At 38.9% G+C, this 15,263-nt stretch overlaps 1 long non-coding RNA gene across 1 annotated transcript in view; it reads right to left on the bottom strand.

Annotated features, from left to right (window-relative positions):
• Nucleotides 1–5,854: 5,854 nt before the first annotated feature.
• The window catches only part of LOC125700882 (uncharacterized), a 33,955-nt gene continuing 24,546 nt past the window's right edge, over nucleotides 5,855–15,263 (bottom strand). Inside the window, exon 3 of the long non-coding RNA XR_007380076.1 lies at nucleotides 5,855–7,515. This is a non-coding gene — a long non-coding RNA (uncharacterized LOC125700882). The remainder of the gene's footprint in view (nucleotides 7,516–15,263) is intronic.

Genomic DNA, 15,263 nt, shown 5'->3' with positions numbered 1-15,263 from the left:
AATTATTTCCTTCCAAGTCATCAGGTGATCTTGCAGAAGCAGATTGCTGAAGTACGAGACAAAACATCTCTTATTTTCATGACTTTACAGCTCGCAGCAACTGCGACAGCAACCTCTGGGACAAGAAGAGTCCTAGTAGTTGGGAACAGAAAGGGTCATTAGATCACCTCGTCTGACTTTTCAGGTCAGGACAAATACTTTTTCCCAGTTTCTCATGCAAGCTGGAATTATTAACTTTTATTTGATTAAAGCATGCCTAGAAGATAGTAAAGAGAAAAAAAAAGAGTAGCTAGATTAAATACTGGTAGTATCTGATTAGGTAATAAGACCTGCTGTTAACAGTAATTTATTTCTAATCAGACTTTAATTTTCATGTTGACTCTGATCTCCATAGTTCTGTCCTACTGTAACTGCAAAGTCACATATTCAGCCAAATTAATGGGAAGAACAACCTCTATGCCTATGAAACTTGGTAGTGACTGCTAGAGTAGGATAGCTAAACTATCCAATGATTTCACGTGCTTTGATAATTTTCAAGCACATCCCAGCTCTACAGCAGACAGGTGAATAAGCTAAGTGCATTTTTCATGGACTGATCACTGCACAACGGCTTTTCCCTTCCGTAAGTGATTGTGACACTGTGACAGTGACATTGCATGTCTCCTGTCTTCCAACCATGCATCTTTTTGAAAAACAGAAGGTGCTGAATGAGGAGGTAGCAAGTCATAGATGTGTGAAGAATACTTCAGGAGTCAACTGAGGTAAAGGAGGAAAAATGAGAAGGGTTTGGATTTGATTGCAGAACCAAATACAAAAGAAAACGTACTGGGAAGAATCATAGAACGGTTTGGATTGGAAGGGGCCTCAAGGATCATCACCTTCCAACCCTAGTTTAACCTACCTGCATAGCCCTAATAAACAAAATAGAGCTTCTATTTATAAAGACCATCAGTTTGATAAAGATCAAAGCAGAATTTATGCTAGAGTATGTTTCCACAGCTGGTGAAGGCCACTTCATTACTCAGACCCATTCTTATTACCCCATAATACTATCTGAACCTTTTAATGATGCTACAGGAAACCATGTCATTGTTCTGACTACTCTTAAATTAGATAATAAAGTAGAAGACCATTTTTAAGTAATGAAAGAAAATTGTTCTTTGTATGTTGCTTATTCAAGTTAAAAATTAACATGAACCAGTTTAAAGTACTCCTTTGGTTTTGTTTTGGAAGATATTTTTATAGTTAAGACTTGTACTTCTGATTGGCACCCAAAAGGCAGCTATCACGCAGTTTGTGCACTGCAACACTGGGGCACCATTTTTTCAGAACGGGCAAAGTCCAACACATAAGAGACTTTTGCATATTTTTAGTCTTATGCTATGAAAGCACGAGGGTCTATAATTTCGTACCTTTCAATTCCAATGGCAGCAAGAACACTTAATCATTTCTAAAGAGAATCCCTGCACATAATAAAGTTTTCTCTACAGGACTTCAGACATAGCGGATGAAGAAACATATGACATATATCAGACATCCCAAGTACTTTCATCTAAGCCTGTCTGAAAAATAATAATAATAAAAGCTAACAAACAGCAAAACTCCATAATCTAACTTTCTTCAGTGAAACTAACAGGTGGCTCAAAGGCACCACACCTTTTCTTCACAGAAAGCATGGCTGACTAATTTTCCCACAGTTGCACAAATGCTTTGCAGTGATCTCTAATTGAGAAAACAGAGTGACACTGAGGACTAATATAAAGAACATACAATCGAAGACCTCGTATTAGAGCTATAGAGCTTTTCTACAGAAATCTGAAACCCAAGAAACTCAAACTTCATTCCAGTTACTGAACAAAGAACTGCAACAGAAAAAACTTGTCCTGTGCAAGCTAGATGGACAGTTCTAAATCATTGTGGAGTGGAAAATTAACGACAACAGCAGAGGACTTTCTTGAAAGGCCTAGCGAAGAGCAAAATCTGTGAAAAAGATATGGAGGAACTCCCGTCAGGAAGGAAAAAATAGTTCTTTGGTAAAGGAAATAGAAGAAGAATCAACAAAAATGCTTGAACCAATTTCTCAGGGTTAACAGACTGCATCTGTGAAACAAAGATTTATGTGAACCTTATACAATCTGCATTATAAAATCAAAGAGAAATGGGGCTAGATGGGATGTACTGATATGCTGCAAACATTCACTTTTCCCTGACATCTCTTTTGCCTTAAGGACCTCTGCTGATGGAGAGTCCCTGACTGGTAACCTATTCCAGTGCCTCATTATCCTTAACATTAGGGGGCTTTCCTTAACAGCTGGGCTGAAACTTTCTTGCAAAAATTTACTTCTAGTCATTCAAGTAGAAAACAGACTATTCCTTTCTTCTTCTTCCTCACAGCTTGTTGCGTATTTGAACAAATGTCCTTACAATCTCTTCAGTCTTAACAGTTAGAAATAATTTAAAAACAGTTGTTTCGTTAATAAATGCAATTTAGCATTCTGCTGCACTATATACAGCCTAATGAATAAATAAACAACAGAAGCATCTGCCCAGCAATGTCTACCCTGTGACTGTGCAGTGAAATGCTGTCCTCATCCCCTTTGGGCTTCGATGCTTTATTGTGGCACTAGATGTTTAACACATTATTGCTAATACACTAAAAGCAGCAGGTGCCAATGCACCTGGAGATGTCTGCGATATATTCTGTGCTCTATTAGCTGCCTTCACACCTTGACACCACTGCACGTCTGTCTCATCCCATTGCCTGAACATGGAGGACAAAACTGAAAGGTCTGTTCTGTTCACTCAGAGTAAGGGTAAAAGACAAAGTGCGTTCCTCCTTCCCCTTCTCTGCTCACTGCCTGCACCCACAGGGCTGTAAGCTCTCCTCTCCAAGTAGCACAAGGATCAGAGCCAGTGCAAACGGGGAGAGCAGGAGCTGCGATTCCTGGAAGGTGGTTGCACTGAGGGGACAGCAAAAACTTGAACGATTCGAATGCTTTATTCACTGTTACCTAAAATCACCTTATGTTGCTTCTGTTTTAGCAGCAAGAACTTTTCAAACCACCCCTTGGTTAGAACATTCCCAGAGCTTATGGAATTACTGAAAATTTCTCTGAACAAGTGCCAATACTACTGGGTTATTCATGCTCCTGAGTCGACAGGCATTCACAAAAACTTATTGTCATCAAAAACAGAACTTGCTTTTATCTTTCTGTACTGGGCATATAAAAAAAATCACTACATCGGCATTTGCTTTCTAGTTCTCACACTTGTGTTTGTTTTCAACTTCTTACACTTATTTGCTCTTTTGCTTAAGATTTTATTTCAACTTCTATCAAGATGGACTTTAAAACATGGTCTGAGCTAAAATTTAATATGCACAATAAAATTTAGTATGTAGCTGAACAAAAAGTCGCTGCACCAAAATGGTCCGGTCCAGCAGTTTTCTAAATGATGTAGGAGAAAAATAATGGGGCAGAGTAGCAGAAGCCTGACCCTATTCCCATAAGACTGTAAGATTTATCACCTACATAAGCAGAATGCTACAGAAAAGAGATCTATTGACCACAGCAATAACTCACAGCCCAGTAAAGCTAGCTGAGATGCTAGTCTGGTATTTGCTGATAGTACCTTCATTATGTGGTACTCAGAATCTTATTAAATAGCCTTGCTCAACAAGCTACTGTTTTTAATATTACACACCACCTACTCTTTTTCAGACCAGCCACTTATTTACAGTGCTGTTATTTGTGGGGGAAGGGAGCTGCAGGGAAGGATTTATAGGAGTTGGGATTTACAGTTTGAATCACAAGCTGCGTTGCCTCAGTTCTGGTGGAAGTGGGAAGAGGGAGAGCACGGGTACGTGCTGTCCTGGTGTACAGAAACATCCTAACAGAAATATGGTTGTGTAACATTTTCTATCTGAATAGAATATTTACTTGGGAAATGAAAAATAATTAAACGAAACAAAACTGCTATTATTTGAAATGCACAGACTGGGTTTTTTTTTCTGTTTTAGGTACATGTAGGGAAAAGATTAGAGGTTTGTTTTGTGGAGCATTTCTTCAAGGGCTTGAATAGCAAACATACATGGTCCTTGGGAAGACCCCAGGTTTGGAAGAAGGACACAGTGGGCCACATCCTTTTCCAATGAGCTTGTACTGAGGCCTTGGGTGCAGCCCTTCCCCCAGCTGCATCTGAGCGCTTAGTAGAGCCATGAGTCTGAGCCCGCTTTCTTGGCAGCTGCACTGAACTCCAACTGTCAGCCCTTGGTGCCAGCCTGGAGGTGCTGGCCTCTACCCCAACCCATCAACTCGACTGCCTGCTTTCAGTTCAGATCTATCTCTGGACAAAAATATTTTCTTCCAGTGAGCTTTAACTATGATACAGTTCTAGCCCACGAAGACAGCCCAACATGTTTACAACAAGTGGACTGAAGGAAGAGCCTTACTACTTTTCCCTTCCTCACTTTTAGCACCTCCACATTAAATATGCTTCCCTATTCTTTCAGGATTTAAAAGGAAATTTTACGGTTTCTGGAAGTTCTTAATAATTTCTAGTAAAACCCTGATTTACAATTATTTTAAGTTATTTACAATATTTGTCTAGGTGATTAGCATTAGAGAATAGAGAATCCTAACCAAAAGACCAGAAGTCTTATACAAAAGGATTCTTAGAGCCAGCTGCATGAAAACACGCTACAAACAGTCCATATCACAGATGAAGTACAAATCAAATTAATGTCAATCGTTCCATTCAGTCCAAAAATCACAGTTCAGTTGTTCACCCCTGAGCCCACAGAAAACCCCTCCGGGTAATATCATTTTTTTACTCCATAAATTCTCCTTTATCAGTCTGACTGGGTTTTTTTGTTTGTTTGTTTTTGTTTTGTTTTTTAAAGAACTCCTGAGGGATATCTCCAGTCACCACATAGCAACAAGTCCTTCTCCATGTCCCACTGAGGAGAACAGGAGTTTTTCTCTGGTGCTGCCTTTGGCATAGAGACCGTGTTATGTCATTGTAGGGAAGGACTTACAGCTGTAAGTGATCCAGAGAACATGGGCACTAGTACTGAGAAAGGCGATTAGAATGGTTTCTATGGACCTTTCTTAATATTGCTTAGTCAAACTACAGTGACACAGTCTGTTTTTTTTTTTAACCACTGCACGCCGCCTGAACATTCGGCAAAAACTTTTGCCTGAAAACGTAACTCAGTGTAGCAAAATTTGTCCATGGAAACCCTTTTCAGGGCACGCTGAAGGCTGAATACAGATTTATGGATACATAAATAGCCTTTAACATCTTTCCTCTACAGTTGCTCCTATAAGCCCAGCACGTTCTACTAGCAGTCATTTAAACATAAAGGGGAAAAGAGGCACAGAGAACTGAAATTATTTTGTTTCTCCACATGAAGCTTTACTTTCAGAGCTAAAACAAGGAAGCACAAAAATAGCATGAAGCATGACGTGCTTCTGCCTGACTATTGAGGCAGACTACTTTCTAAATTAATTAAGAACAAAACCACTTTCATCTCTACTGCGGCCCCGTTCCACACATTTGAAATTCGTCTCAAATGTTGTCCACAGCTACCTTTACAAATAACAATAATTCTCTTTAAGAATCAAAACCTAGTTTCTCTTCTCTGAACCCGTACAGATTCACTTGACAATGAAGCCCAACCTTGGGAAGTGAGCAGTGCTTAACAAAGGGTGACTGCAGCTGGGTAATGGCTCAGCTCCGCATCGGCCTGTGTTGCCTGAGACCAACATTGCTTTCAGCACTGAAGTTCATATTTCTGACACACAAAAAAATCCAGCAACCAAATCTTAGTTTGTGAAAATATAATTGCCTCAGGTAAAATCAAGTTACATAATTAGAACAACAAAGAAAAATTCTACCACACATGGTACATCTGTTGCCACGTGCATAAATTCTCTATGACTTGCCAAAGTAATTTATCCACCCAGAACACACATCCAAGCTGGCCAATATCTAGTACTGAGCAGAAAGCAAATTTAAAGAAAGGCACATCATTTATCATTACAGACAGCTCAGCAATATTGCGAACAGGGAGCACAATTGCAATGCAGGGAGAAGAGGGAGTGGGAGAAGGAAGATTGGAAATGCTTGCCGAGCTCAGAGCCTGCACTCACAGCAGCCTGACATCAGGATCTCAAGGGCTACTTCCTCTGAGAGAAGAGAGGAATACAGAAAGCCACGTCTTAACCATTCAGCCCTGTCGTAACACATATTGTGATTTAATGAATTGCTATTTTGTGATGGAAAAATTCGCTGTCAAAATTTTTTTAACCGCTGTTGTATAACTTGCAATAGAATTTAATTTGAAGAATGAACCATCTCACCACTCTAGAGTGGCCTTATACTGAGGCTGAAACCTTCCAGAATTAACTTCACAAAAAGCCCATTTTGATATGCTACATGTAAAATTCTCCTCCTCCCTCTCTGCACTTAGAGTTCTTGGCAACTGTTTCAGTGTAAGTTATTCAGTACAAAAGACTGTCTGCTGAATTTTTTAGCAGACTGCTGTGCTCTCTAGGCTATAAGGTGCTAGGGCAAGGCAAGAGTACATTATTAGTGGTACATTTTGCTCTTTGACACCCCCCATTTTTATCCACAGATCAAGTTTAGATAAGAAAACATACTGACATGTGAGTGCCTCATCCAAGAGACTTTCATTTTTAATTACAATTAAGGTGGATTTTAGCTTCTAGCATCCCGAAGCAGCCCTAAATCCATGAGCAGGCTGTAAACAGCATCTTGGTTTCAGGCTCTCCAGAGCTTATACACAACACCGTGTTCTGTTGTTCTTGATGATGCATCAGTGGTGCTGCCCAGTGAGATATTTGCAGGCAAGGAGAACTTTACACAGCTCCAGGTAGAAGAGATGATAGCAGCTGCAGGGAGTAAATTTTACTGGAGGCAGATTTTAAACAAGTAATTTGGGAGATGTCTGTATTTTCAGCAGCTAGTTCAACTGAACTGCCTCCAGCACAGTCTTGGATGAAAGTGCAATTGCAAGCTGCTGAATGTAAGCCCCAATTAGTCTGTTTCTACTGCACATTACAAATCTTACTCAAGTTAGTAAGAGAGCCTAGGCCCTCTGCTTCCCTCTAATTTTGGAGATGCCATGGCTCCCCTTACTTAAGTAGTCAACCTTGTTTCTAAAATGAGACATTTTCATCTTTCCAGGAAGAGGAAAAGAGAAGCAATCATTTCAGCTGTGCTCACAGCCAACGACACAGCAAAGAGTTTCCATTCCACTCCTGCACATACTCAAGTCTGTTCTTAATTTCTGGGAGGTCCCTGATTTTCACGCTTTGTTTTCTGAGTCTGTCATTTCCTTGCCAAAGTGTCAAGTGCAGGTAAGTCAGCTGGCTGTGCAGAAAACCAGTTTATTAAAGCACATCTCCTTTTCACTCATGCTAGGAAACGTAAAAACCTATACAGTAAATAGTTTAGCTGTCATTAGACCTTGGAAGTTTTTCGGACCGCTCTCTGAAATACAGAACAAATGAAAGAACAGTGAAGAACTGTAGTGAAGAAAGAAATAATCAGAATCCACGGATATTCCAGCAAAAGAAGAATAAAGAACAGAGTGCCATTTTTCAATAATGGGTAAACAAAAAAAGCAAAGACTAAGAACAAGCCTTATCATTCATGAACAAGAAGGATATCTATCATCACTGAAGGATGAATGTAAATTGACGTTCACTCCCCACTTCAGTTCCTCTGACACACCAGAAGTTCCAAATGCGCCAACAAATGCATCAACAAAGCAATCACTGGAGGTTAACCTGCCTTCCACCAGCAGTTACATCCGGCAGGGGAATAACCTGCTGTGAGCTGTGAATCCTTCTGATAACACGCACGTTGGTAATGAGTATTATCCATCTAAGTGAGCCATAAAGAGTGAGAGTAAGATGAGGAAAAGGAGTTAATAACGAATTGCAAAATATTTGGTGTATTCATTTAGCAACTCATTTACGAGCTAATTGTGATTTTCCTAGGAGGTGCACACTTCATAAATATTTGCAATCTAAATGAGATGACATAAGTTCAAACTTAAGTTGTTTGTGAATTGTTACCTCTGAAAACAGACTATTTTCCTCTCCAGTACACAGTATGTGACACATGTCATATGGTGACTGATCAGTGATGAGAAAAAGTAATTTGATAGCGGGAAGACCAATCAATGAAAATTAATAAAGGAAAACAAAAGAAGAAAGGTGATTTTTGTAAGCAAAGATCATTTGCTATAAAATTTGGAGGACATGCTGAACAGTATGTATCTCACTAATTGTACTGTTTAAACTAGATGGAATACTAAGCAGCATATTTTTTAATTCACGTTTTCAAACAGACAAAAAAAATGTCTCTTTCTCTCTGACTTCGAAAGTACAGAAGATGAAATTATAGTCTTCTCCTCATTTTTCTGAGTGGCTAGTAAAGATTACATCTGTTCAGCAATAGTGATCACTGAAACATAAGACTCATTGCTATCTCTATAAAACTGGAATCACAGCTACTCATTTTCCGTCATCCTGCATCAAGTGAAACAGAACACTCCTACATAGCACTGATGAAGCAGCCAAATTAACAAGTTTCCTGTCTGTAGCAGGGGAAATTCCACTCTTATAACCAGAAAGATACATTTCTACTGAAAATGTTTTACCCTTACTGAATAAGAAAAGCATTTTATGGGTATTCAATTGAGCGACAAGAACTGAGTCAGATAATCTAATTTTAAAAAAGAAGCAAAAAAAAGCAAAAACAAAAAAAGATGGTCCTTTTTTATTGCACCTTAATTTCTCTTTCAATGGAAAGTTCACAAAGCTCGTTAATCTAGATTGTTCGTGGTATAAACAAAAGTCAGGATAAAAATGAAACTCAGAACGCTACCATTGGCAAAGAACAAAAGGGTCTGAAGTTAAACACGGCAAAGGTAAAAATAGTATATGAAAGAATACAGAACCAAAGAATCACAGAATGGTTAGGGTTGGAGCAGGCCTTAAAGCTCACCCACTGGGCTGGTTACCACCCACCAGCTCAGGCTGCCCATCCAAGCTGGCCTTTCCTTATACGAATGGAGAAAGTCTATTTTGTTTTTCCGTGGCTTTCACATGCCTGGGTTTGCCTGAAATAGGACATAAGTTTTCACACCGCTGTCAGTTTGTTAAAGAACACATTGAAAGGTTCAAAATGAAATAGCGCCTGAAACCAGACAGTTTGACACTGTATCTGGACTGTGTTTTAAATAGTTTGCATAGTTCTACTTAAATTCTTTCAGCCATATTTGCTGTGTGACAAGTCAGTAAATGACATGTTTCTAAAACATGAAGCATTGGCCATTTTCTGTTTCTAGTCCTGTTACATCCTTGAAATCTGCACAGGTTGTGTTTGAAATTCCTATCATTGACTGGTCTGCAGTTACCCAACGTGTAATGTTTATTCATGTCATACTTACATATGATAATGCTTATAGGAGTAAGTTGAAAAACAGTCAGAGAACCATAATTTTAGTGAAACTGGCAAGGAGGGAGCACGTAGCAATCACATTCACTGTGTTTTAATTTCCCTGTCCTGCTCTTCTCCTGACAGGCCTAAGTGATCCAGCTGTGCTACTTAAAACACACACCCACTTATCCTCAGGGAGAAGGATGGTTTCACAGAGCAGGCAAATGTGTGGCCACATGGAACAGCCCTGCAAAGGCTGAATATGCACAGTGAGATCACATCCGCTGTGAGAGGGGATGGGTTGAAACAGTTCAGAGGTAAAGCTCCTGTTCTGAGCCCAATTTACTGCTGAAAGAATCACACGGTGGGAGTGCAGGCTAAACCCACATTAGTGCTTGTTACAGGCAGATCTCTCCCACAAATACCTTCTGCAGGATGCCATTCCCACCATCCGTTATTAAACTTAACTGAATTATTATCTGCAAATCACAGCAGGGCTCACCCTTTTGTTCCTTATCAATAGTACAACTTACATTATGCTATCCAAGAGCCACAAGGAGCAAGCATCCTTTCCATGCTATTAAAAGAGAAGTAGTGCCAATCAGCCTAGGACAGGGCAAAGGCTGAGCCCTATCTCAAGAAATTCTCAGATGCTGACATTCTTACGGCAAAATTAATTACTACCCTATATAGCTCGATTGACAGGAACCTTAGGCCCTTTCAAAGTGACATGTCAAAATACAATGGAACTTGGATGCAGAAAGCATACTGACACTGGCATCGTTCCATAAGTAGTACCAAATATCAACTGCAAAAACTCCTTTCTAGGAGGTGGAGTCACATTTTAATTTTCATTAAAGAAAAGGTTATTGAATTACACCTAAAAAATACTTATATTGGTGGAACAAGGCATCAAACTACCCTAATGTAAAATGCACAGCTTTATTTTAAAGAATATTTGTAATGAAGAAAGAGTGAAGTTCAATTATTTCCACTACCTACAGACGTTGCAGGCAGTCAAAAGCTCAGTTTAGTCATCTTACAAAATGCAAAGCCATACATCAGCTTCCCTGGGAAGTTAATTTTTATTTATTTTTTTTAACTCTAGCATATTTGAGCACATTCTTTTCATTGGATAAACGTAACTGCAGAAGCAGATATTCCTTTGTTCTGTGTAAGATAAAAAGGAATTTAACAAGCTGTTCTGGGGGAGACTCAGACCCCTGACAAGATCAGCTCCTGCAAAATAATCAAGTTTACATGCTAGGAAATGAAGGAAGGACATTAGTTTTAACACATTTTCAGAACGCATTCCTTCTATAATTTAGGATTGCTGCAGTTATCTGATCCAAACTTTTGGCAGATTTTTAGCAGTCCAGATGTCCTTAATAAAATGTTTTTCAATGTATCTGTGAACAGTTACTAATATGCAAATAACTCAGTTTCTGCAAGCATCTGATAGACAAGTGCCAAAACGAGTGGTGTTCATTTTAATATAGTGCAAGCAGTTATAAAGATTCTTTGTTCTGTGATAAAAGCACTATTTAAAATATTTCTTTATTTGTTTTATAACTGCATAAAGAGCATGTTTGATTCTAGTAAATAGTCTGAAAACATAATAAAGTTACAATAAACTTGGGAATAAAAAAAATCAAGAATGCCTTCAGCTTTGCAAAAATATGGAAGAAAAAAAGCAAATTATTCAAAGATGCTTAGCAACTGTTTTCCACATATATTGTATGAAATGACTCCACGTGGCTGCTGCATTTCCATGCACAGTTGTAACTTACATCTCTTGGTTTTAATGCTTTAAAGCTACTTTGTATCATCCCCTGACACCAACAGGTACAATAATATAGGCCAATAGACAGATGCAGACAGCTGGTTTAATGACAAACTTGTCTTAAGATAAAAGAAAACATCGTGATGTATTGCATCCCCTGGACAGAGTACACCTCAATATTAGCACAACGAGGTAGATGTGAAATAATTCCCTCTACAGCCTCCAAAAGCCCAACAAGCACCCTGTCCTCCCCAAAGCACAAAGATGGCTTTGATACTTGAGTAGAGAACAAGGATTTACAGCTCCATCACTCTTCCAGAAATAGATATTTATGCCTTTTGCTCTGAAAAAAGCATCCAACTGATGCTAATGTTTGCCAGTGGCTGGTGCATGAATAATATTCATGCAGTAATATATCCTTACCGAGAGAAACAGTCTCAGCTCCCAAAACACAGTTTAATAGACCAAATATGCTTCATGTTAGATATTGTCTCGTTTTCCTAAATAATCAAAAAATCTCACCCAGCTGATAGGTTTCTTCAGCCTGCTGTAATTTAATTCTTAACCACCTCATTGACATCCCAAATTGTCTGCAGATTATTTTATTAATCTTATAAGAACATTGACTAAACCAGTTAGGTATGGTATTTACTGCTGTAAATCAGTAGTATGTTCTAATTTATAAGAAAGCCCCTTTCTCTCTAACTCCAAAGGAAACATAATTGACCCTGACACAGTTATGTGCTCCAGAGGAGAGACGGTCTGTCACGTTCAATCATTTCTTGATCAAATCCAAAATGGCAAGTTAATTGTTTAATTAAGGGAACGAGGCCCTTAGAAACTTGCATGTTCTACATAATTTTATAATGGGCCTACATAAATAAAATAAATAAGATCTGATTGAATGGGGAGGAATTTCATAAGCAAGAACAGTGCTAAATATACACGATATTAACCAAAAGCAATCAGCAGTTATCCTCTAGTGGCAGAGCCCAACAAAATGAGTTTGAGGTAAGTAGTTCATATGAAAAGCCATAAGCACATCTGAATGCAGTTGCTCCTCTTTTGGGCTGTACCATTGTTAAGAAAAAAAACAATGGACCACAAAAACAAAACTCCTGAGAAACAGGACTCACAAAAAGCAAAGCAATCTGCAGTAAACTGCAAGTGACACTGCAACCTTTAGCAACCTATAGTGTGCCTTTTGCAGCTTAGTGGATTTTTGCCATCAAAATTGCTGCTGCCTACATCTAGAGGTCACTTTTTCCAGTGAATAGAAGTTCATTTTTATAATACAAAACTATCCACCTGGAACCCTGCATGAAATACTTAGCCATGCACTGATTTATTTATCCAAAGATGGGCCTCGTATGATTCCTCCCATTATTTATACAGCAATGTGGAACACACTGATTCTTTTTGATACGTTATTCATTGAGTACAGTGTGCCTGCAATTCCTGTTAGCAGAATTTCTTCCAGCATTACATGTTCTGAATAGTTTCCAAACGTCTCCTCTCTCCCAAAACTGCCACACCATCTTCTTTTCAGTACCTTAAACTGTCATGATTTGATCCAAGCTCCAAACAAAAATAAAGTTCAGCAATAACTCTGGAATCAAAATCATTAAAATTTTAACTTCAACATAACAAAAATGGTTGTATAGCACTTGGGCAGCATTATGCATTTCAGGTTTCTAATGATAATAAGTATTTTGTAGCAAAATCAAGTAGGTTAAAGCTGGCTTTCCAACAGGATTTAAACCTCCCTGTTTTGTCCAGTGCTCGCTCAGGGCTAGGGTTACATATGCATTGTCTCTAAAATTTAGGTCAGTTGATGTGTATTAAGCTGCAGGAGCTCCTTAAGACTCCTAATTGTTCAAAGTTAGCTGAGAAAGTCCATACAGCATATCAGTGAATTAGAAAAGACAAGTCAGACACGGATGTTGTTATGCTGGGGTACTGTTTTTTCACTGTTTTGTTTTAAATAACAGCCAATATTTTGCACCCAATATTCTCACGAAATGTAAAAGATAAGGCTTTTTTTCTTGTTTGTTTCCCCTCCCCCCAACATTTAAACATACCTGGGAAGGAGAACAGGTTGCTTTTTTTCCCCTCATTTTAGTCCCACAGTTATTTCAGAAAAATAACTCACAGACAGCAACTGTGAGCCCCAGAGAGCAAAAGGAAGGCAGCTCTCTGCCAGATATAAAAGAGCACTTCTATTTTGTGGTAAAATCTGGTCTGCAATACCCACTCAAAAGCCTTAAATTGTATATCAGACCCTTCAATGTTCACATTTAAAACTTCTGAAACAATAACAATTAGGTTTTTTTTTGTTTTGTTTTGTTTTTTATTTCAATCCCATTTTTTTCTTCCTTTTGGTTAAAAGTTATGCATACTTTCATGTTCTCCTCATCTTGATTACGTGCAATTTTCCACATTTAGAATAGTAAGTTGGTTCCACAAAGGAGAGAACTTGAAAAACCACATGAAAATGCTGAAAATTCATGACAAAAAAAGAAACTGAGAAACTCCACTGAACCCAGATTCCCCACTTCTTTATCCTTGCCACTCTTTTCAGAAACACACAAATAAAATACCCCAATGTACAGTGGACCGGATTTTCTGAGAAACTGGCAAAAACAGAATTGGTGCTTCTGTACCAATGCCAGCTCATATAGGAGCAGAGGGAAAACAAATAACCCTGCCCAGTTTCATCAGTGTTTAATCAAAATCTGACTTCTTCCCCTCACCAATTAAAAGATTTGCAAAAGGCAGAGGAGAGGGAAAGGTAATAAGGCGAAAAGTGATGAGGGAGAAAGAGGCCACATCAGTAAAGACAGATTTTTCTAACAGTTGTCTTCTCTCCAGAACAAAGAAGTGCTAAGAATCTCCCTTCTCCAACCACACAGAGGAGCCGTGCTAAATCTCTGATTAGACACAGATTTTCTTTAAACTTTTATAGGAATGAGAAGCTCTCCACTAATGAGAGTTTAAGGGAATTTCTTAAATCTAAAGTGAAGGATATCAGGAGTTGAACATAACCTGAGGGTTTTCCTGTACATGTTCACTAATATTACAAAGAGATTTCTGAAAATCCTCTGAAGATCCTGTTTCCTGCAGGAAGAAAAAGAAGCAGGGCAGATAAGACTTCAGGGAACTGAAAAGGAAAAAAATGCAGCTATAAAGTTACCTATACATTCTGTTGTTAGAGGAGTATGAGTGTTCCAAATGTTATAATATAATTTCTGTATCTAGGAGGTAACTTGAAATGAAAAATGCAGAACAAAAATCCTCTCCTCAACTTTTCATACAACTAACCATCCTAGCATACAAACCAGTGCAACCTGAACCAGAATACTGAAACTGGCTAAAGAACTGAGCTCCCTGACTGCACCTGTGGGAATGAAGCACCAAGGCTCCCACCTGGGTTTTTCTAGATTACATCTATAGAAAGACCATGTCAGAGGAAGAGCTGAAGAAGCACAAGAGGATTTTTTTTCCCCTTCCGGGGATGTCAGTCAGAATCTCCTGCCCTGCCTGCAGTGATGAGTAACTCTCCCCATTCACATCCAGATACAAACGAGCCATCTGATGTCGCTCTCCGGGATAATTAAAATGGAGAGCTTCCCACCCCCACTTTTTTGAGGGGGGCACAACTTCAGACACAGGTGACTTGTGCCACATCCTCTCACTCCGCAATGAGCTCCTCCTGTCACCTCCCCATTATGGTGCCAATTGTGGCTTCTCTCCTGGGATTTCTCAGAAGTGAGAAAGGCTTTAAGCTGCATCAACTCAAAGGTCTACTGTCTAGGAAAAACAAAAAAAAAAACTATGCCAGATTCACCTGTCTTAGTGTTCAATAGAATCACTGTTTTCTAAACAGTGCATTGCTATAAAGCACAGATGGAGGGGGAGAGTTAACCTTTGTATAAATGGAGAGCAGTCAAGGGCAATAACAGCTTATGTCAGGTAAGGGAGTATTATCAATGCTGACAGGGGTAGG

Source organism: Lagopus muta, chromosome 15, assembly GCF_023343835.1.
Source record: "Lagopus muta isolate bLagMut1 chromosome 15, bLagMut1 primary, whole genome shotgun sequence".
Classification (NCBI taxonomy): Eukaryota; Metazoa; Chordata; class Aves; order Galliformes; family Phasianidae; genus Lagopus; species Lagopus muta.
The sequence above is the reverse complement of the archived record's forward strand: the minus strand, read 5'-3'. Positions and strand labels throughout refer to the sequence as shown.